An 18,609-nucleotide genomic window follows, 5' to 3' on the forward strand; every position below is an offset into this window, starting at 1 on the left:
TTGCTACTCATATAATTTAAATACAAATTTTGTCATTAAGTTAATAACAGATAAAAATAATGATGCTCGAATGAAAGAAATAGCTTTTGTAAATGATAATTTATAAATTAATCATTTATCTTAGCTATTTTGAATTTCTTGAATTAAATTACTCAAAATTTAATTTACACACTTTAGATTTTTAATAAATTCATGTACTTAAAAACTTATTTTATTTTAGATAGATTTGATTGAAATATTAAATTCTAATAGACAATACTGTGTACTTTTGAAAATGGGAATGGAGGTGGGAGACAGGACGTGATTTACAGAACAGGATGCGAACCTCTGGCACACCGTGAAAAGTTGTAAGTTCGTAAGTCACTGGCGTGGATGGAATATGTCCGTAAACTTGGCCTGCTGTAAATCAGACACTGTCAATATTAAAATCAGTAATACATTGTAGTTGGTAGATTAATAATTTCAGGTTTTAAGTTTCAGCTTTTTAACCTTTTTTTATGTTAATAAAAACCATGCTACTTAGACACAAAAGCTTCAATATACTAAGTTTTAAAGTTTTGGCAACAAAAAATTCATCTTTAAATTTTCCAAAATCTCAGTTTCTAAGAGAATTTATTTAGATGATCATTTAAACCAGATACTTTTTTTTTCTATTACAATATATTTCATTTTATATGTAATTTTTACAAAATCTTATGCAATATCCAAACATCTAGTCTGATAAACCTTTATGGCAGCTAGATATATATATATATACAATTTGTACACTTACCAATTTCCAAACATCTAGTCTGATAAATCTATATGACAGCTATGCATTTTATTTTAGAAATAATTATACACTTATCAATATCCAAATATCTAGTCTGATAAATCTATATGACAGCTATGCATTTTATTTTAGATATAATTATACACTTATCAATATCCAAATATCTAGATTGATAAATCTTTATGGCAGCTATATATATATATATTTTTTTTTTAGATACAATTTGTACACTTATCAATTTCCAAACATCTAGTCTGATAAATCTTTACATATGGAAGCAATGATCTGTTATCTGATTTTAATTTGTTAAATATAGAACATTAAAAATGATTTAGTTTAACAATGTGTTTAAGTTTTCTTTAATCCATCTGGTTATATACAGAAGTGATTTATGCTAGAATCATTTCCCTTAAGGGGATATGCTACATTACACTTTATGTTCTGTGCAATCAGAACTCCATGGATGAAAATTTATAGACACATCCTGATCTGTGTCAAAGAAAATCTTATGGAAAACACAAAACTGTCTTAGTAATACAGACTTTTCTACATTACAAAAACATCAATGACACTCTTCCCTATGAAAAAGACATCAATGTCACAGAGACTCTTTCATATGACAAAGACATCAGTGTCGCAGAGACTCTTCCATATGACAAAGACATCAGTGTCACAGGGACTCTTCCATATGACAAAGACATCAGTGTCACAGGGACTCTTCCATATGACAAAGACATCAGTGTCACAGAGACTCTTCCATATGACAAAGACATCAGTATCGCAGAGACTCTTTCCTATGACAAAGACATCAGGGTCGCAGAGGCTCTTCCATATTACAAAGACATCAGTATCGCAGAGACTCTTCCCTATGACAAAGACATCAGTGTCGCAGAGGCTCTTCCATATGACAAAGACATCAGTGTCGCAGAGGCTCTTCCATATGACAAAGACATCAGTATCGCAGAGACTCTTCCCTATGACAAAGACATCAGTGTCGCAGAGGCTCTTCCCTATGACAAAGACATCAATGTCACAGGGACTCTTCCCTATGACAAAGACATCAGTGTCACAGAGGCTCTTCCCTATGACAACTTGAACAGCAATATCATATATATGTGAATAAGACAAATTGGTTTGGCAGAAACTTGTTGATATGACAAAGACACATCAGTGTCACAAAGAGGTTCTACACAACACAAATAAAATACACTTTCTGTATAAAATATGAAATACACATCACAGGTGCCTGACTTTATATCTATTTATGAATTTATATCTGGTACTCTTAAATGTTATTATTTTATAAAACGAGTCAGGCACCTGTGCATACATGTCATTTCAGAATATCAATAAACAAGAAATATCTTTAAAAAGATAAACGTCATAGTTTTAATGCTGGTGGTAATAATGTAAACTGATGGTGAAATAAAGTTTCAGCACGAATAACAAAACTATATCAGTTTGAATCAGTTTTGGTGATAATAAGACTGCATTTGAATCAGGAATATGATTTTATTAATGTGTCATTTAAAAAGATAATTTACAGGTGGCGTTACTGGTCAAGATGAAGTATGTGATTGGTCAATGTAGCGGTAAATGCAAAATGTAGATATGCAGTTCAAAATGGAGCAAAGTTAAGATTGAATGCAAGCTGAATAAGTGGGTGTATCTTTTCAAATGACACATTAATAAAATTATATTCCTGATTGAAATGCAGTCGTATTCAGGCGCGTAGCTGCCTATACGCAAATACGCAGTTGCGTACACATCAGTTTTCAACGCACTAAAAAAAAAATAAAAAAAATAAACAAACAAACAAACAAAACAAAAAGAAAAACCTCTGTTATTTATATGAGCTTATCTGTACACAAACTATGAATGCTGTCCCTAGGTGATGGTTCTAGTCAAACCCACTAATTGATATAACTAGTCATTACGTGGTAGGTAACGCAATTAATCGGTCGGTTAAAGTGGGACAAAGAAAAATCCGAAGACCTGTTTCTTTGGAAGAAATTTCAGCTCGCCCCGCAGGAACCATCAGCATCAGAAACAAGTCAAAATGGTACACCTGATGTAAAAGCTCCCTGGTGGTTGTCAGAATTGCAAACATTTTAGAGCATTCAGGACATAAAAGATCAATGCCAAAAAACGTTAAGTCCTAAACATAGGAAACTTGAATTAAAAGAAAAAAAATAGAATAATTTAATAATATTTTTTTGTAACTTTACTCTACTAAATGATTATTAACTTGATTCCGGTTTGGCGTCCTCCATCTCTTTTATCTTGATCAATCAGTCTATTTGGTATTGTACCTTCAAAATAGAGCAAATTATTTTCTAAATTCTCCTAATTTTCTTCTGTTTATCTCTACTACCATTCCCTTTTACAATACATATTTATTCAATTATACAATTCAGATTATCTTTTTTATACTAAACAGATTATATTTTTAAATATGTCTCAAGTACACGTATTTGCTTATTTGCAGTTAGACATACATGTAAAACCATTTCAGGTAAAAGTAGATTTCAATTGATTCCACGAGGAAAAGGGGTATCTGAAAGCTCTTTTACACATGTCAGAAAATCTAACAGCTATATTCAGATACGTGCTGAATGTAATCTATATAGCATTGTTAGATCCCCTATCTAAGGGTAAGGTAAAACTTACTGTCATTTTCCTAAACGGAGAAAACACTGCTAAAATGCTAAAACGCGGTTTTTTTTGTGTTTTTTTTTAAGGCTATGAAAAAAAATTCCTCATCCGAAAAAGGGGGGGGGGGGATGGGGTGTCCTGACCCCCAGGTCCCCCCTCTGGAAACCGCTAGTGCCCCCTATCTGAGTGTCCTAGGCTCGGCTATAACCGGAGCAAGGGCATTAATCCTCGTTAATCAACCCCTATCTGATCATGAGTATAATGATAATCGTTATAATTCCAACTTTTCACTTAACTTAACTCTAGAACACATGTCGTGCTATGACATACCGATACAGTTTAAAGAATTCATATTGTTATTAAATTCTATTCGACTTTACTGGAACTTTATAAATCCAACGTATTTTTTATATAGAATGTATTTACCTACACAAACCGTCATGAAAACATCACCCATTATCGCAATGATCATCCCAAAACGATGTGTTACGGTAACGCGACTTAAATACAAGGTTGATCTCAGGTTTTTGGTCTTGATTTCTTTCTTGTACATCCCTTCCCACAGGAAAGGTATTGCTTTGCCCAATGGACAATGGTTATGTACGTTTGGCTATTGAACACATATTCGGACATTATGTAAACGTGTTCCAAGCGTGCAAAATAAGGTAAAGTCAACACAAATTATCATTCTAAATGCTGTACAAGGCTCGTCGTTTCAAGAAAACAGGACACTAGTGACGTAACTATTCGGACATCGTTAAATGACGCACTTTTTTAACTGTATATCATAATACGGTACTCATTCACCCCTCACTATCACCAAAATGATTCAAACTGATATCATTTTGTTATCTGTGCTGAAACACATTAGTTCGTTCATTTATTTCACCAGCAGTTTTATATTATAACAATCTAATTAAAATTAGACTTGTTATTTCCGTTCCTCTCCGATACACTGCAATACAAGCTTGTATTGCAGTGTATCGTAGAGTATCGTAGAGGAATGGAAATTACAAGTCTAATTTTAATTAGATTGATATTATAACACCAGCATTTAAACTATGCCGTTTATCTTTTTTAAAGATATTTCTTGTTTAAAGATATTTCTTGTTTAAAGATATTTCTTGTTTCTTTTCTTCTGTGTTTTCGATCTGTATGACTGTGAGGCCATCAATCTATGTTGTCATTTTTAGACGAATGGGTCTAATCAATTTAAAGCACATATATGTCTGTTGTCTAGCGATTTAGAATGGCTTTAAAATAAGTTTGTCGACATCTCATACAGCGGATACGTTTAAAGGGGAGTAACTTCTTAAGTCTGGACATGAACTGTTCAGTAACTTTTGATAGCCCGGTAACCTTCTGTAAACCACAGGTGCCTGACTCGTTTTATAAAATAATAACATATAGAGTACATATAAATGAGAAAGGTTCTGAACTCCCCCAGGCTTGAAATCTGATGTATTTATTTCTAAGTTCCGTAGCTTCGGTTGTATTCGAATAAATCCACCCAATACAACCGAAGCTACGAAACCAGAGACATATATACTGTATATATGTCTCTGACGAAACTTAGTAACTAAGTATCTAATCTATCACATGATTCAACTTGTGTTATAGGTATTTTCAGGAGAAGCAGAGACATATATACATGTATATATGTCTCTGGGAGAAGAGACAAATTGTCCAAATCTAGTTTGTCTCGGTTAATATCGCCCTGTCAACAGTCAGGGCCATTTGTGTTGGTTTAATATTGTTTAACGCCCTGTCAACAAAAAAAAGGTAATATTAGGACTCTACCTAGTTCAACTGGAGTTTAATATTGTTTAAAGAGGCTTGCCCGCAGAGAGATCAGAAAAATTGGCTAATAGAAAAAGATTTTTTACACATGACAGATTGTTGGAATTGTTGAGTTTTCATTTTATTTTCCTTATAAAACGCTGAAAAGTGATATTAAAACCTCATTTTTAAAATATAATTTATTTAATCGCAACCCGCAATAAGTCCCCGCTATAAAGTGGAGTCTTATTTGATTGACACATCAAAGAAACAAGCACTTGCACAGTGCCGCACAGTGATAACTTCAAAGGCAGCGGCGATTTACAAAGAAGATTTGCCGTTATATTCCATACATTTCCCTCTCAGGTTGAGTTTTAAAACGTCTTTTAAATACATATTCTGTAATTGTTTTCAAGAAATAAAGTCGGAAAGCCTCTAATTTTGTCACATAGAAACGTGTACTGAAGTTTATTTAGTGATCGGAGATGTGCCGTTTACCGGTCCGTCTGCGGGTAAGCCTCTTTAACGTCCTGTCAACAAGATAAGGTAATATTAGGACACTGCCTTGTTCAACTGGGCCGAATTGAGGACTGGTCTTTGTGAAATGTCGTGGCTAAGGCACATTGACATGATGTCTCTCCTGTTCTATTAAACTCACCAAGAAATTGACCAGTAATGTTACCCACTGCCTCCATTTTCTTCTCGGCGTCAATCGGGCTTGGTTTGGTTTATTTTGTTTGACCTCCTAGGGCCAAGGTCATTTAAGGACGTGCCTGGTTTTAGAGGTGGATGAAAGCCGGAGTACCCGGAGAAAACCCATCGACCTACGGTAAGTACATGGCAACTGCCCCACGTTGGTTTCGAACTCGCAACCCAGTGGTGGAGGGCTAATGATAAAGTGTCTGGACACCTTAACCACTCGGTCGGAAACAATCTGCGCATTTAAATCTCCGGGCCCTTTACAAAATTAATTTTGCTACTCTAGTAGTCCAATACGATTGCTAACACAGTAACACAAATGGCGAAAAGACAATTTTATGATATGTACCCTGGCCGGACGTCGAACTTGCAACGTGTGAAACCTTTTCGCCTCGCCAGAAATACTCACGGCTTATACTACTGCGTCACATATACGTTATACGTATAAAATATATACAATGTATATTTTTGTATTTTTTTGTTTGTTTGTTTGTTTGTTTGTTTGTTTTGTTTTGTTTTTGTTTGTTTGTTTGTTTTTTTCCACTTCAGAACTTAGTAACCAAAAATTCAAATCCAATATAATTTGTTTCATCGGGAACTAAGGATCGGCATACGTCCCTGGTTGCATAAAAAAATTAAAGAACGATTTCTCTTAAATTTTAGGATAATACAAATTGGTCGTTCCGTAATAATTAACCCACGCAATTCCTTACCACGATCGTCCTTTGAAAATATGAAAAAATTGAAGAATTGAAGAATTTTGATAATACATAGTAGGAATTTCTCTTGAGTCTACTATTTGTGAGAAAGGGACGAAAAGAAATTATCCGTCTGTTTCATTACGTCTTTGTGTTTAGATTATCTAACTTTTGGCGGATTCTTGAAATTAGACCCAATTAAATCGCACGTGCACGATAATTCCGAAAAATACTTAATTCCATCTAAAGGATTAGCCATAGATTCCCACATGTTTTCCATCGCGATATTACCATGGAATTTAAATTGCCTTGTCGAAGAAAGCATTGTGAAAAAAACATGATGTTTCAGAGGTGAAGAAAAAAAACTAGATAATACCATTCCACCATCGATAGAGCAGACGAGGTGAATCATCACCCTGCCATCCCCTGAACGCAAATTGGACTAATCTGATGTTATTGGCTTGAATGAGGAGTCTGCAATCGAAAGGGGGTAGTGAGCGATACAACATCGCGAGAGATTCTGTAAACCCTGCACCGGCTGGTGGGTACAGCTCCCTTGGGGTCTGCAGACACGAGTGCATTGTATGAAACGGAGAATTGTACATAGTCGATAGGAAAACAAGGTAAGTTGTTTAGTACGTAGCATAAATTCTGACTTTTACACATGGAATGATTGACAGATCATTTTTACTATTGGCCCACGGCGAAAGTACATGATAGGTGAGGCCACAGAAGGGGATGGAGGATACAATCAAATCTTATTGATAATTTGCTGGAAATGTGGAAAACATGCTCAAAAACATGTATAATTGATATAGAATATCATTATCCAATAATAGAAATCCACATTTTCTTCACGTCCACAAAATCGTTTGAAATTGTGTAACGAAATTCTGCAAATGCATGAAATCTACCGTTTAATACCCCCCCCCCCCATAACTACTGTCCCGTATAGTAACGATGTCACTATTTTTCTTCGCTATTTTGGGGAAATCTCATTTGCCACCCACATTGAGAAAATTATAATACACCTGGAGAATTAATACACAAATCATTGTTTTTTTTTTAGTGACATGCCAACCAATTTTATAAACCACTAATGATACCAAAAGACGGGTCTCTGTGATAACAGACATGCAGTAATACTTACAAAATATATTCTAAATGATATACTCCATATTTTGCAGGTTTTTAAACAATAATCACTAATTGGAAATCTATTTTGGGAAAATTAGGCTCAAATCTATTGGGAATTTGGTCTTCTCAGTAACGCAACCGGTTATAAATAAGTGTTAACGTAAAGCAGGAAAAAAACGGGAGTATGTTTCACATTCGTCCAGGGATGTATGTGTCAGGTTTTAGACGTTTTCCTCATATTTATTTCAAGGATTAAGACTTTTCTAAACTATTCAGATGTATACGTATGCATGGAGAACCAGTACGAAGGCCTTAAAAAACAGTATATCAAAAAACGTCCGTGTACCCCTTCGTGGGCCCCTGTATTTATATAACGGTACTTTCCACATGCCACCGGCATTATCAGCTGTACTATACAGAGATTTCTGATCAGATAAACATCGTTATAAAGTAATTTATTGGTATTTGTCAGAATACAACAATATTGAATCATAAACAACACTCGCATTGTAAAAGATGAAGTAGATCTAAAATTTTATATAATTGTATATTTTCTGATTTCATTGTCAAAAATATGTGAAGGGTGATATATTTTTATATTTATAACATTATTATTGACTTCCAAGATTTTAAGGATCTTTTTTCAAGAAATTATATATATATTTATATTTTATATAGGTTGTCATAGATACAAGATAAATGAAATGTCATTAAGGTCGCATGCATATATCACCATCAGGGCCTTTTCTCACTTGTTTGGGAAGGGTCCTTTTTGTCTCATTTTGGGAAGAAAATTGGTGAATTGGGAAAGGTTTTTTCAGGAGTAAACTGCAAATTTTGGGAATTTGGATTTAAAATGAAATAATTCCAATTGGGAATGGGGCCCATTAACGGCGCCAGAAAGCCCTCAGAAAAAGCCCTGAAAATGGAACATTATAGCTATATTTATATTTTACTTTCAGTAATAGTTATATATAACACAGAATAAAATTTGAGATGACATTAATTGAAATGTAGGGTAGTGATTAATGATATTACAATATTGAATGGAATAAATATGTCAAAGTGACTACCAGTATTTTGTAAGAATTAAAACTAAGAATTCCATCATCACATAGCACTGGAAAGCATATATCGGGTAGAAATATTGATAAAAAAATCGGGGCTATATGCCCTAAATCAGACTTTTACAGTTTATAATGCTTACATATTAATACATAATATATTTATATATACACAAAAGTTCGATCAAGAAAAAAAATGTATGCCCCCCAACCAAAAATCCTGGATCTACCTATGTTGAACTCACTTGAACTTCAACCCTTTTTCAACTCTTCAAAAATCGCACATACTATGTTCTTCAGATGCTTTACATACAACTTATCAAAATTTTGGTAAAATGTATTTTTTATGAAAAAGATGAATTGTGGTCGTAATGAATGAGTCTGAATGCTGTTTTTTTTTGTATCTTTTGCAATTTTTCGAAACATTTTTTATTGAACGGAAATGCCACATTTAGAGAAAGTAATTAAAGTTGGATGCGATAAAGAAATTTAAAATTGTAAGGCGAACCTGTTTGGTTAAAAAAAACATCCATTTCCCTTTAAAATAGACAGTTTTTGGAAGGCTTTGATACAGAATCCAAAATGTGAATTTGAAAGTCTAAAAAGGAGTCAAAATTTACTTATAGTTAAGTTTAACTACATTTTCAGGAACAACAATTGCACCTCCCACATTAAAAGATTGTAAACCGTTTACATTATATTTCCCCCAAAAAATGGCCTGAAATTTGTCGGGATTGGCCTACATCTCATTGAAGCTGATTTAATAAATTACTGCTGTGATTTTTGATATGATTTTAAAACCTAAAGAGTTTTATATTGTATTTGAACTACCAATTTTTGCGTTGTCATCGGCATCATTTGCATATAAGCATGTTTTGTATCATTCTTCCCAAAAACAACTGAATATTCTCAATATCAGAAATTCAATAGTAACTTTCCTCTTCCACGTACAAGTAAAATCAATTTGAACGTAAAAAATGAAGTATAAAGCCTCAATCTCCATGCCTCAAATTTTGTCTATTTTCAGCAGAAAAAAGTCATTGACAAATTTTGGGTCCAAAATGGCGGTTTGCAGGCCATTGTACAGGGGGTCAGTGTATGGGTATTATTTTATAAAAGTACTGTTTCAAAATAGCCATTATAGACAGGGGATCACTTTATACAGTTCTCTTAAATTTGAATGTAAAACCTTCACAAAACAAAAATTTGTTAAAGTTTCAAGGTCACAAGGGTCAAATGTGTTAAAATCTTGAAACAACTTCTTCTCAATAAACAATAGTCCCAGAGTCATGATATTTGACTAGTAGCATACTTGGATAAAGAGTTACCAAGTTTAAGTATAGCAAGAGTGAGTCCAACACGGTGTTTCTTCCAAAAAATTATTCCTGCAGAGGGACGTTGTGTCTCCACAACCCCCCCCCCCCCCCCCCCCTAGTTACCAAGTTTGTTCAGATGCATGACCTTGACCTACTTCCAAATTTGCAGGGGTCAGATGTGTACAATTCTTTAAATAACTTTTCAGTAACCAAGAGGCCTAGGATAATGATATTATGTAAATAGCATGCTGTGATGAAGGACTACCAAGTTTGTATAAATGAATGACCTTGACCTACTTTTAATAGTGAAAAGGTTCAAATTTCTTTAAAAATGTCTTCTCGATAACTGAGAGGCCTAATGTCAAGGCATTAATCAAATAACACTCTGGGATGAATGGCTTCAATGAAAAAAAAATAAATAAAAGATAGACAAACTTTCAAGTTCACAGGGTGGGATGTGTTAAATCTTGGTTTAAAAGCAAAACATCATTTATCTTGAGAACTCGGGTGACTGATCAGGCTCATGGGCCTGTTGTAAGACTAATATCAGAAATTTCTAAAATCACTGAATCATTGCAGATATTTGAAGTAGTCAACATGCATATTTAAAAGGGCCTTACATAGAATATAAATGTCTTGTGTTTTATTGAATAGAACTTGATTTTCCCTATTTTTATTGCAAAACTTTTATGAATGTTATAAGTGAAACCTGACTTTACTGACGCTGCATGGGACCGAATCTATATGTCGGAAACGACAGTATGTCGGTAAAGTCAGTTTCGACAATGACAGTGGAATACGTTGCCATTTTGTCAGATATGGTCGGACATGATGTTGTAAAGTCAATGGTTGGTAAAGTTAGTTAAAAGAAAATGTGCCAAGTACAGCTGGCCTATATTTGAAAAAGTCTATAACGCTCTGTCAGGATAACCATGTACTCCAGCCGCTATTTTGAAGTAGTCTATACTCCCCCAGGGAAAACTACCATTGATTTCTTTCCAAATTTGCTATAAAACTTAGTCATCACTAACGATATAGATTGTGGAAACCATTTAGCTCAAAGACACTGGTTGGAAATCTGACTCGATACCAACAGTGTATAATATTACCATTTATAGAATACCCTTAGTATGGTAATAATTGGATCATTTCATTCGAAAAGATGAAGAGAGGTACGTTGCTGTGGACATTCTACACAAAAAAAAAAAAAATGGTTGCCATGGTGATCAAATTCTCATTTCAGCTGGTCTCTTTATTTACATCGATATCTTTTAAAATAAATTCCTAAGAAATAAAAAGTAAATATAGATTTTGTAATTCTTTGATCATGTTAAGATAATCAAGTGCTGCCATTTGATCCCCTTGTAGTTTTGTGAAATTGAGAGTCATCTTACTAGCTCAGACTACCGTGGATTTCCCTTTAGCATAGAGGTTGGAAATCTGCTAAGAGAGCAAGACGTCACAACTTCGAGGCCCAGCATGTGCAGTGTATTTTCAGTACTCCTTCCTCTCTCAGATTTGGTGCCGTTGACCACTCCAAGTGTATAAGCTATAGTGAGAATGAGAAGCTTCGTTGGAGCTAAAGAACGGAGGTTGTGGTTGTCTTATGGAACTTTGCGATGGTGGGAGTAGTGTAACAGTAGAGAGTATAAGGTCACCTTACTAGCTCAGACTAGTGGGAATTTCCCTTTAGCCTCGTGGTAGGATGTTTGACTTGAGGCGAGAGGGTGCTAGTTCGAGCCCCAGCATGGGTAGAGTATTTTTCATTACAGATTTGATACGGATAGTGAAAAGTTACTGCAGACATAGCTAACACAGAAGAATTCAAGGCATCAAATAGGCTTCAACTTAATTGAAGGATATTCCATAACCATTTCCTCTCCATACAAGGATCCCTGTGCCTGGTTCTGCTACTGCTAATTAGCTAATACTGTTGTCATGTGACCATAGTTGTTAATAAAGACTTAAACTCGCCCTCCCCCCAGAAAAAAAATAATTATTACTGCTTTTAATTCATTTATGACGAGTAGCGAAACATTACATAACAATGTAAATATTAGTCTATTTAATTTGTTTTGCAATTGTTGTAAATACGGTAAATAAAATTTACAATATTCATTGTAAAGTTGTAATAAAACAAGGTTTCAAATAATGGGGACCAAGAACTTTACAAATTATACTGCATGTCCTAATTCTTCAGACGAATCGTAAAATTGATTCAATTGTTTACGACATCATTATAAACTACCTTAACTACCTATGGTCCACTTTACTTATATTATTACTGTATAATTTATGTCGTAAATCTTATTCTGAGTGATCAATCATGGCTACTGGAATTTGAAAATCTGGACCCTAGCTCAACCAAGTTGGGTTAACATAATACACCCCCCCCCCCCCCCCCCCCCCCCCCCCCCCCCCCAATAAATATAAGTATGTCAAGAAAGAGGCCAGATTGGGGGGGGGGGGGGCATTATATAAAGCAGGGCTTTTCTCGATGGTTTGGGGAAGGGCCTTTTGGTCTCATTTGGGAAGAAAATTGGTGAATTGGGAAAGATTTTTTCAGGAGTAAACTGCAAATTTTGGGAATTTGGCTTAAATATGAAATAATTTCAATTGGGAATGGGGCCCATTATCAGGCCCCAAAAAAACCCCAGAAAAAGCCCTGTAAAGCCACAGGGATTTGGCAAGAATTTCCTACCCAAGGTCCATATAATATATAAGTATTATAGTATCATACATATTTATGTATAAATATATATGGACCCAAGGCCCTGTGTATAAAACAAATATTTTCTATTTATCATTTGCATGCTTAAATATTATCAAACTTAATAATCAAAATATTAAAAAATGCTACTGAAAATTTCAAAACCTTTTCTGAGAATGGAGAATGATGATTTCAATTCCTCCAATGTACCCACATCACCTGGAGAATGGTTTGTTGGATCGGTGCCATCTAAAATATTTTAAATTAAAGTCAGACAAATAAAAAACCAGTGTTGACCGTTTGGGACTAGTGTGAAGTGTTTATAGATTCCACAAGTGGTATAACTATCTACATTATAAGGATTCTAATAAAAAAAAATTGTACACAATGTATGTCATAAATGTGTCGCTGCAGTTCAAGGCACACCGGTCTCTGTCTCAAGCTTCTTCAGTTTCAGTTTTAAACAAGGGAAGTTGCTGTGTAGTAGCTGAATCATATTCTTTTGATGCTATTGGTTTTCAGGAAGTTTTCTTGACCAGGGATTTTCTGCAAAGATACCAAGGTGACATATGAAACTATTTCATGAGTTTTTTTTCCAAAAGTGATATTTCTTTTCCTTATTTTTTTCTTTTTTTTCTTGATAATTTTGCATTTCTGGAGATATATCTGCTGTTTCTCTTTATACAGTTCTATCGATCCCTGTATTTCCTTATACTGTTCTATCGATCCCTCTGAAACCAAACCAATTTTGTGTCCAGAATGGTTAAAATGTACCCAAAATTACTAATGTAAAATGGCCTTATTTTAGGGAACATGACAGGTACCTGGCCAAGTTAAAATCTCTATCCTTATGAACTATTCGTTGTGAAAATGAATGAGTGAAAGAAACCTCCTGTGAGAGGCTTCATGTTGTAATAGGGGTGAACCTTGGGTCACAACCTTGGCATCCCTCAGTTTTGCTGGGACAATAAAATTCAATTTGAAACCGAAAAAAAAAAAATTATTGGTTGTACAAAATGTACATGAAAAGTTTGCATGTAAATTTGAAGAAAAGTTGGCCTCATATCCACAGATTCTATATTCATTGTTATCCATAATTAAATCTCCTTAGCCCCTCATATTTAATTTTCATATTGATTAATTGAACCTAATCAAGAAATATGTATTGCTCAATATTCTTTGTGTATATATTACATGAATCTTGTATTTAAAAATGCCTTATATAAATGGAAAAAAAAAAAAAATGATTAGAAAAGAATCGCTAAGAAGAGATGAGAGAAACTAAGAACTGTGTACAATTTGTTCAAAAACAGTGAACACTATTTTCTGAAACGGTGTTCTAATTCGTAACAGTGTTTGAAGTCCAACGAAATTTGATTATTAAAATGTGTAATGTATATATATTGTAAGGTAACAAGGCTATTTACCTTCGTATAGATCAATGTAAATTATTACATAACAGTTAAAAAGGTTATCCTCCTAAATAGTAAAATTCACGGCAACCTTTTCATTGAATGTTAGTCCTGATGAAGCCTCTGCAATAGAGGCAAAACTAGTCGATAAATAAACCCATCAGAATAACGCTCTCACAAGTAACGCTCAAGTATGTTGTGATAAGGTCCATCAATAGAACTAATTTTATGTTTAAACTTCCTTAATCACATGGTAAAACTCTTGCAATAATGTTTATTCGAACTGAAACAACCTAATTGAATTCATTATATATGTTTTTCGATTTGTCTTGTAATGGATTAATTTATCTCGCATGTAATATCTCTGTCACCATCTTCCAATATCTATTTGTAAAATGGCCTCTTGTTTCATGATGTAAGGGTACCTGAATAAATAAATAAATCTTGAAATCTTGTTATGCATACTCACGGTGAAGTTCCCTACTTATATCCTCTGGATACGTTTACCTGAAGTCGGCTACACAGCCTGCAGTTTTACTTATACACAATGTATGTTAAAGATGTGTCAGTACATTTCAAAGCACTTCGATCTCGGTCACAAACTTCTTCACTTTTAGTTTGAAAACAAGGGAAGTTACTGTGAAGTCACTGAATTATATTGTTTTGATGCGATCAGTTTTCAGGAAGTCTTCTTGACCAGGGATTCCGCAAAAGTACCAAGGTAACATACTCATTAAACATGAGTTTCTTGCAAAAAATGTTAATATTTTTTCTTGTTTTTTTTTTCTTGATGATTTTGTTTTTCTTGAGACATATCTACTGTATTCTCTTTATACTGCCAGTTGCTGTCCACACAAAATTTGGCATTATGTAGAAGGTTTGACAGTATATTGATATTTATTTGGTAGGCACGACCTTACAGTTTACCAAAGAATTTCATGGTATTCAAAATTCCAACGAAAATGTCTGCTTTTGTGGAGTGTCTGCACTTTTACCTTGCTGCTCAAAATTCTTTCGATCTATGCCTGATGTACATGGAATTCGAACTTCAAAAATTTTGAGGAAGTTAACTTCTTAGCATTGACATTTGACACAATACCTTTTTATGCAGGATCAAATTTTCAGTTCATTTAACTGAAAACTTACAAACATAGGTTTTGCATATATGGATGATACACAATCAGATTTTTTTTCAGAAGACTAATTAGATATTAAGAAAAGACCCAAACGATTTAAGATGGAATGTTCCATTCTTATTACATATTTCGTCTTGAGAATTTATGAAATTTTGAATAGCCATCAAATTAATTCTACCAATATTCTAGTATTAATATTTGTTTTGGGGGAAGGTGGATGGATAATGTTCAGTAAAACATTCCTTGTTTTGTGGGGAGACAGACAGACAGACCCATTCTAGTAGACTGATTTCCCTGTGGGTTTTTTTTTTTGAGAGATGGACTAATCCAGTTTAGTAGAACAGCTCCCCTTTTTTGTGAAGAGATGGATCAACCCAGTTGTCAGACACTCTTGACATCATAACCAAGAAAATGTTCTCAAAAATGCTCCAGTCACTTAGGTGTGGAGGAATTCAGCACTACCTCAGTAGCTATTGTCAAGATACAGGGACTGAATTATTCTGGGCTATCACCAAGGGAGGCTTTTCAACACAAAAATTTCCATCCAGTATATACCATTAGTACTATGCACAGTCTTATTAACTTTTAATTTTTTTTTTTTTTTTGCATGCATGCATGCATCAGTATATTTAAAAAATTTCTGAAAGTTTATGACCAAAAATTTCATTTTCAAATTCTGAAAATCTCCATCTTAACATAAAATGCCTGAAAAGTACCCTCTTTGCTGAGATTTAAAAGAGTTGTTAAGCTGACAAATTTTTACCATGGAAAATTAGCATTTCAATGATACCAACAGTGGAGATATCCTGATTACCCTATAGAGCCATAATGGGTTTTATTTATAGTGTCGCGGTTCATTCCATTCTGATACTAGAGGGTACAAGGTTACAAACTTCAGTCTGTTTATTAGCAGCAGATGAATTTGAAGCAAAGGTCATTTGACCTTTAACCTTTGAAAGATAGCCGAAATGATCAGTTGAAATGATCAGTTGAAATCGGATCGAGACTAAGTAAGGAACTTTTGCTTACGATTTTTCAACAAACTGGTAAATATATTGTTTTTTTTCTATCAATTTTTGATTTTTTGAAGCATGATGTCCCATAAGAAATGTGTAATTAGAAGAAAACAAGAAATATCTTTAAAAAAGATAAAAGGCATAGTTTTAATGCTGGTGGTTATAATGTAAAACTGCAGGTAAAATAAATTAAAGAACTTATTGATAAATGCGTTTCAGCACGGATAACAAAATTATATAAGTTTGAATCATTTTTGTTGATAATAAGACTGCATTTTAATCAGGAATATAATTTTATTGATGTGTAATTTTAATAGATACATCCCAATATTCAGCTTGCATTCAATCTTAACTTTGTTTCGTCTTTAACTGCATATCTGAATTTTGCATTGACCGCTACATTGACCAATCACATACTTCATCTTGACCAGTAACGCCACCTTTCGCGTCATATCTGGGGCAAAAAGAAAATTATACGGCTATGCCGAAAAATGAAACTTTTTCAGAAAATGTATATGCTTGAAAAAACCCATCCAACTGGTAAGATATTGGGCTTGTTCTAGTGTTTTAGAGAGACAATGGAAAATAACAAGAATTAGATGTAATATCAAGACCCACTTTGTCGGTATTCACAATGTAGTAAGTTTTAACAATATCTAAAATTCATGAAAAAATCTGCATAATTTTCCATAAAAACAAACAAACCTGCATATTAATTAGTTATTATAATATATGTGCTCCCTCTGTACATGTATATCAAAGATGTGTTAGGTTTTATTATCAGAAAAGTTACAAACATGGTCTGGCACATTTATCAATATTTTCCTAATATTCTATTTGTGATAATGTGAATGATTATACCTGTATTACCAGTTCAGGATCTTGTAAACAAATTTATTTGCAGTCAGTCCTCAAAATCAAATTATTTTTGACAATGTAAACCAACCTTCCAAAATTAGTTTTTTCTTCGTAAGGTAGCAGTGTAAAGTAAAAATGCCCAATTCTGAAAAATATGGCACATGTTTTAGATATGTAAACATTGCCAGTTAACCCTACATATTACCTCCAATAAAGTATATTTATTTGTAATCTGTACAAATTTTCCAATTTTAATACAGCTCTGAAGGATAAGTTAACTTATTTTTTCTATGTTTTTTAGAGCTGTGAATACCATGGTAACAACTTAAAAATAGCTTAAAAATTGCAAAATATTGATATTTGACCAAAAATGACACAATTCTCGACACAATTTTTTTCTGAAATCTATTTGAAATTAAATATCTCTACCCCAAAGACAGAATAAATCTTCTTTTGACATATGTTGTACATTAAGTTTTCCCGCTACCTTACCTTGATTATGAGCCTCCATTTTTCGCTGTAGGCAAAACTAAATTTCCTATGTAAACACACTTTCGGAAAATACGGAATTTAAAAACCGGAACAAACTCATTAATTTTAGTTTAAACAAACGTGAAGCCTGTATGTACTACTTCATAATGAATATACCAATTATAGTGTACATTTATTTTTTCATTTTTTATGCATATCATAATACAGGAGTTATTTTCTTAACAAAAAAAATCGCCCATGGCCAGGCTGTCTTACTGTAGTGTGCTACCTAAACTTTATCAATTTTTGTTTTATAACAATTGGTCGGATCGGGTTACCACTGCGCCACCCGACCACCCAACAATCGCATTGTCCTTCTGAGTAATCAAATAAATCGTAATATCTAAGCTCATATAATACTCATTCAAATTGGTTAAAGTACAGATAACTTTCAGTAGTGCAGATAACGTTTATCAGTGTAGATAGCTTTCAGTATTATTTTGTAATATATCATTTCTACATTCGATAAATAAATGAATTTCAGCTAAAAAAAAAGTTGTTTTTTTTTAAATCTTTTTCAAGAATGTATTTATAGTTCTATTTACATAATGATGACAATTTTGTTGAAACGAACATTATAACGTGACTTATGATGAAAATGATACGCCTTCAATTCAATAAGTTGTTTAGGGATGTATTTTTGGATTTTCACAAATTCAGCTATTTAAAACTTCACTAAAACTGTAGATATCGCACTCACCACACGCATGCATATTGCACGCACGGGAGGCCGTCCTTAAATTACCTTAGCTGTTAATAGGACATTAAACAAAATAAACCAAACCGTGAAAGTCAAAATCATATAAGTCAAAGACCTTGTTTAACT

The 18,609-nt window shown here is 33.6% G+C and overlaps 1 protein-coding gene across 2 annotated transcripts in view; it reads left to right on the forward strand.

The window, feature by feature from the left end:
• Window positions 1–7,096: 7,096 nt before the first annotated feature.
• The window catches only part of LOC117333121 (carboxypeptidase M-like), a 31,416-nt gene continuing 19,903 nt past the window's right edge, over window positions 7,097–18,609 (forward strand). Inside the window, exon 1 of one of the 2 annotated variants that reach the window (XM_033892257.1) lies at window positions 7,097–7,226. The gene's annotated coding sequence lies outside the window, so the exon portion shown is untranslated. Of the gene's footprint in view, window positions 7,227–14,793; window positions 14,964–18,609 lie in introns of those variants that run through there. The other variant, XM_033892258.1, reaches the window with a different exon arrangement.

The sequence above is a fragment of the Pecten maximus genome, chromosome 8 (assembly GCF_902652985.1).
Source record: "Pecten maximus chromosome 8, xPecMax1.1, whole genome shotgun sequence".
In the NCBI taxonomy this organism is placed as follows: domain Eukaryota; kingdom Metazoa; phylum Mollusca; class Bivalvia; order Pectinida; family Pectinidae; genus Pecten; species Pecten maximus.